Here is a 6,000-nt window from a genome sequence, read left to right on the forward strand (position 1 = left end):
CCCACCCAGAAGCATGTGTCAGCCATTACATTACCCACACCTGAGCAGGATGGAGCCCCCCCAGCATTTGGGAGCCATTACATCACCCTCATCAAACATACAGGTAGGTAGCCATCTTCACAGTGAGGGTGTTTGTGGGTGAGAGGTCTGTACCACTACTCCCACCATACCCCCTGTCCCACACCTGAACAGGATGGAGCACTCCCCCACCCAGAAGCAGTTGGAAGCCAGCACAGTACACCAAGCAAACTTACAGGTAGGTAGCCATCTTCCCTGGGAAGGTGTCTGGGGGTGGGAGGTCTGTACCACTACTCCCACCATGCATCCTGCCCCCTGTCAGCAGGATGGAGCCCTCCCCCACCCCACCATAAGCATGTGTCAGCCATTACACAACCCACATCAAACTCACAGGTAGGTAGCCATCTTCCCTAGGAGGGTGTTTGGGGTGGGAGGCCTGTACCACTACTCCCACCATGCCCCGTCTCCCACACCTCAACAGGATGGAGCCCTCCCCCACCCCACCCAGAAGCAGTTGGAAGCCATTGCAGTACACCAAACAAACTTACAGGTATGTAGCCAGTACGTGCACCCACCCATTTTAAAATAATCTAATGGTGCCATATGACAACACCAGCCCTCTCATTGCACAAAGAGGCATACCTACCCCATTGCCAAGCACAGTGTGCACACAGGTAAGCTAAGGAAACTGGCACAGCTACCAAAGTGTGACACAGCAATGCACAACTAGAAGAAAGTCAGGGCACAATCATGCACAGCACCTATTGACAGGTGCATCGCCATGTGGCCAGAGCAACAAGGATCATTCGAAAAATAAGACTGCATGTGTGGTGGTAAAAATCAAGATATGCACATGACAGGGCAAAGGGGTGCAGGAGATGACAACGGCCAGTCCATGGTCATATGTGACGTCTGCCAGGTCAGACAAATAAACAATGAGTTTTCAACTAAATACATGTTGTGCCAGGCCCTGGATGGCAACAAGTCCTTGTAAACCTCAACAGTGCACGGGTCGCATGGTATGCCTTGATGCCTCACACCATGGACAAGTAATGCCTGTACCACTGCATCATGTCAGGAAGCACAGTACTGCACATAGTCAACAATGTGATATGTCAATTGTGCAGTGTACAAAAAGTGAATGACACACAGCTAACACAAAGCTTGCCGGGGGCACTGCAATGACCATTTCACATCTGACCCACAGGTGACCAAGAACTCACTGCAGAGGACAACACCAGCAACCTGAAGAGCCAGTCTCCACCCCCGGTATAAGGAATCTCGGATATTGACCTCCAGGATTCCATGGACGATGAGCTCGAGGCTGGCCCATCTGGTGTGCCACGGAGCAACAGGTCCCAGGACCCCATCGTCCCCCCACCATATCTGCACCAACAACAACTCCACAGCAGACCCCTGCTGTCACGGCCTGTGCGGCCACCGCCACCACCTCCACCACCACCCCCCACCAGTGCTGCCTGCAACACCCTCTCTGTCCCAGAGGAGGACCAGCACACACCACCAACGGAGATGGGCAGGGAGAGGATCTGGGTGCCCACAGTGGTGAGGCAACAGGTCCGTGGCAGCAGGGCAGGTGGGAGGGATAGGGTCACTCAGGGGCCAGCAAGTGGCGGTACTGAGGGACAGACATGCGCCACAGATAACACCTCCACCTCCCTCTGGTGGGTCATACGATGACAGTTCACCATCCTCCCCTGCGCCCACAGAGAGGGGTGAGTCCTCAGACCCCACTGGCACAGCAGCAGGCCCCCCCTGCCAAACAACAAAGGGGCCATCCTAAGAAGACCCTGGGAGTATCTGGAGGCCAAGCACCTGCCAGACGCCAGTCACAGAGCCAGCCATGATGGCAACCCTCTCCACCACTGCATTGACTTTTTGGATTGTCCTTCCCCACACTGCCTTGTGAATGGCATCTGTCTGTTGGACTGGGTCACCACAGCAATGTGGTGACTACTCGACTATCTCATCTACCACAACTGTCAACTCACTGCTCCACCCCACCCCCCAATGGAAATGTACACCCTTCTCACATCTCACCATTGTAAATAAAATATCCACACACACATGTTGGCATGTCCGCTCCGTCTTTATTGCAGGATGTACAGTCCCCAACATGATCACAATGTACCAGGAGCATGGACTGTATGTAGGCAAGGATAAGTCAAAGGCACCAAGGGAAACACAACATAACAACTGTCACTGGTCTGGGTGTGGCATTACAGACATCACACAACACCTACCATCAGGGTAACCCAACATGCACATATCACAATGGCCAACAAGTGTCAACATACACGTCCTGTAGATGTCCCCGAATGACATGTCCCAGAAACATTTCCAACCACCACTGAGTCTACAACTGGCTGATGCTAAAATTCTCACATGCCCCTTCATGGCACCAGCAATATAATCGGACAATGGGTATGTTGCACATTGACACCCACCATCAAGGGAAGTAGCAGGTGATGAGCTGTTCACGCAGGTCAACACCTTCCTCCTCTCCACTGTCCTCATCACTGGACATGGCTTGGTTTGCAGGCTAATGCCTTGGTCCTCACCATCATCCAGGAGCAGGGGAATCTCCTTGTGAATTGCTAGGTTGTGGAGCATGCAGCATGCCACAACAATCTGACACACCTTCCCGGGCGAGTATGCCAGTGCACCTCCGGTCTTGTCCAGGCAGCGGAAACATGACTTGAGCAGACCAAAAGTACGCTCCACCACATGACGTGTCCGCCCATGGGCCTCATTGTAGCGGACTTCAGCAGTGGGCTCAGCAACCAGGGACGGTTGGGATATGCAGAGTCACCTAGGTATGACAAACACAAATAGATATTGCAACCTCACTGAAGCTGAGGGCAGCAGATCACACACACAGCACGCCACATGACTAGGCATACTCACCCACAATCCATGCACGCTCGGGAAGAAGATTAGCCATCAGCTGGGGCAATATGCTGTTCCGCAGGATGTAGGAGTCATGGGCCGTGCCTGGGAATTTGGCACACACCTGCGAGATGGTCATATCTGCCAGGCACACCACCTGCACATTGATGGAGTGGTAATGCTTGCGATTGCGGTATATGTGCTCACTTGCCTGTGGTGGCACAAGACCGACATGGGTGCAATCAATGGCCCCAACAACATTGGGAATGTGTCCAAGGGGATAGAAGTCTCCCTCCACAGCTGGCAATTCAGCACCCCTGGGGAAATGGATGTATCTGTCCTTGTATAGCATCATGGCGGACAGTACATCACGCAGCACCATGCTGAACATCGGTTGTGACATCCCACCAGCGCTGACCACAGTCCCTGGAACGATACATTGGCAAAAAAATCCAGGGCTGCCATCACCTTATAAGTAGGGGTGAAAGCTGTTGGATATGTCCTGCGCGGTTGCAGGTGGGGCTCCAACTGATCACATACGGCTTTCAGGGTGGCTCTGTCCAGGCGGCACCCCCCTTCACACAAGTGCGGTAGTCATAGGCATGTAGACATGCCCATATGGCAGTTGGCATGCTCCACCGCCTGAATGGTGGAGCCTCCTGTCAATGCATGGCACCCATTTCGCGGTAGCTACCACCTGGCCCCGGCGGTGTGTCACCAGCACCGCCATTTACATAAGTGCAGTAGTCATAGGCATGTAGACATGCCCATATGGTGGTTGCCATGCTCCGCCGCCTGAATGGCGGAGCCTCGTGTCAATGCATGGCACCCATATCGCGGTAGCTACCGCCTGACCCTGACGGTGTGTCACCAGCACCCCATTCACACAAGTGCTGTAGTCATAGGCATGGAGACATGCCCATATGGCGGTTGGCATGCTCTTCCACTAAAATCGCAGTAGCGCACACAGGGCCCCTGCGGTGTTTCACAACCATGGGGCTCGCCCTAGAGCCAATGCGAAGCTCGATAGCGGTGGCATGATGCAATTTTGAAGATCTCGGTAGGCGTGCTCCGCCACCACGGAGGTGGACATCGGCTGCATTTGAAAGATGCACCATCACGGTAGCGCACCCCGGGCCCCAGTGTTGTATCACCGCCATGGAGCATGCCCTTACAGCCAATGCGAAGCTCGATAGCGGTGGCATGATGCCATTTTGAAGATCGTGGTAGGTGTGCTCTGCCACCGCAGAGGCGGTCATTGGATGCATTTGAAAGATGCACCATCGCGGTAGCGCACCCTGGGCCCCAGCGTTGTATCACCGCCATGGAGCATGCCCTTACAACCAATGGGAACCATGATTGCGGTGGCATGATGCAATTTTGAAGATCGCGGTAGGCGTGCTCCGCCACAGCCGAGGCGGTCATTGGATGCATTTGAAAGAGGCAGACCTGGAACACCAATTGCTGCAGCTTGGCACCTTTGAAACAACCTCAGGGGGCTATATATGTGGGAGTGAGCCTCATATTGCCACTGCTCACAGAGTCTGCTGCCTGATACCGCTCTCCTGCTGCGGCCTCCAGGGACTGCTGCCTGAGACCCCTCACCTGCTGCTGCCTCCAGGGACTGCTGCCTGAGACACCTCACCACCAAAATCCCCTGCTGTTGTCTCACATCCACAGTGATTGCAAGTACAGAGAAGATCTGTGCCAGTCTCTTCACGAGCGAGGAGCTGGAGGTCCTGGTGGACGAGGTGCTCACACAGTACCCAAGGCTATATGGTGCCCCAAATGTCGTGGTAAGTCTTCAACAGTGGTGGGGTAGGGCAGGGGGCCACACATGTAGTTGGACTGATGCAGTATGTGCCTGGGAGTGTGGGATAGTGTCATACACTGCCTGACATGCTGTCTCCAGTGGAAGGGTGTGTGTACCCTATTCCACAGCTTTCCCACCCTGCACATGTATGTATTAGTGACCTGTGTTGTATTGTCAGCCATACAGTGACACAGAAGGTTGTTCATGCTGTAGTCAGGACAGTAATTGCTTGGCTGGATGGCTGTGTGTGCCCCTGTAGTCCATCTCAGTGTGAGCCCAGCTGGCCTGCACAGTCCCCGCCTACAAAGACAAGGACAACTCACTTAACTTACAGAGTATGACATCAGTCTTTTCACATAGCACTCCAGCTATGGTCCATCTCAGCACTGTGGTTTGCACACAACTGCCCTTGTGAATGTCATTTTGTATTTGTGATATCATGTTCCTCCATGTGACCACCATTACACATTCAAATATTCACAGGACAGGGACATTGATGGCTGCGCAGTCTTGGACACAGTGAGACCACCCCCAAACACAGGTTGACATGTGATGTATGTGTTGCTCAAGCCAACAATGGACTGGAGATGTGGGCAGGCTATATGGGCTTTTCAGTACTGGCATCCTGCATGTGTGTGAGATGTGCAGGGACTGTGTTCCCCTCACACCTGCATGCTTTAACATCAGCTTTTCCCATGCAGGGGTCCCATGTGGGCTATACTATAGTTTCTGATTGACCTATCGTTGGATATGTGATTATTTTGTATCTTGCTGCTATACTGATAGATGTCGGTACAGGACACTGTGTCACTGATCATTTCTAACTCTTGTATCCCATGCCTGCAGCTCAAGGCACACCAGCGTAATGCTGTGTGGAGGGCCATTGCAGCAAAGGTGCGAGCCCTGGGGGTCTCAAACCGATGGCGCACCCACTGCCACAAGAGATAGGACGACATCAGTCGGCTGGCAAAGAATGTGCTGGAGATGACCTTGGGGCTGCTTCCTCGCACTGGGCGTCTGGCATGGGGCAGTATGACACCACTAATGGGGTGCATATTGGCGGTGACACAACCTTAGCTGGATGCACGTTTGAAGGAATATCAGCAGCAAGCCAGGGGTGAGCATTTAGGGAGTCTGACTTTGGCTGGGAGTGGCTGCATGTGTAAAGAGCCTGTGCCAGCGCTGGCGTCTGTGATGTTGGTAGTGTGATGCTGTGGCATGTAAGTGGCTGCTGGCCTGGGTGCCTGTGGCATGCATTTGCC

General features: G+C 53.5%; 1 protein-coding gene across 1 annotated transcript in view; it reads left to right on the forward strand.

Annotated features, from left to right (window-relative positions):
- LOC146834721 (uncharacterized) overlaps nt 1–5,752 on the forward strand; it is a 144,514-nt gene extending 138,762 nt beyond the window's left edge. The window contains exon 5 of the transcript XR_014960326.1: nt 5,585–5,752. The gene's annotated coding sequence lies outside the window, so the exon portion shown is untranslated. The remainder of the gene's footprint in view (nt 1–5,584) is intronic.
- Nucleotides 5,753–6,000: the final 248 nt, after the last annotated feature.

This window comes from Triturus cristatus, chromosome 4_2 (genome assembly GCF_964204655.1).
Source record: "Triturus cristatus chromosome 4_2, aTriCri1.1, whole genome shotgun sequence".
NCBI classification, from domain to species: Eukaryota; Metazoa; Chordata; class Amphibia; order Caudata; family Salamandridae; genus Triturus; species Triturus cristatus.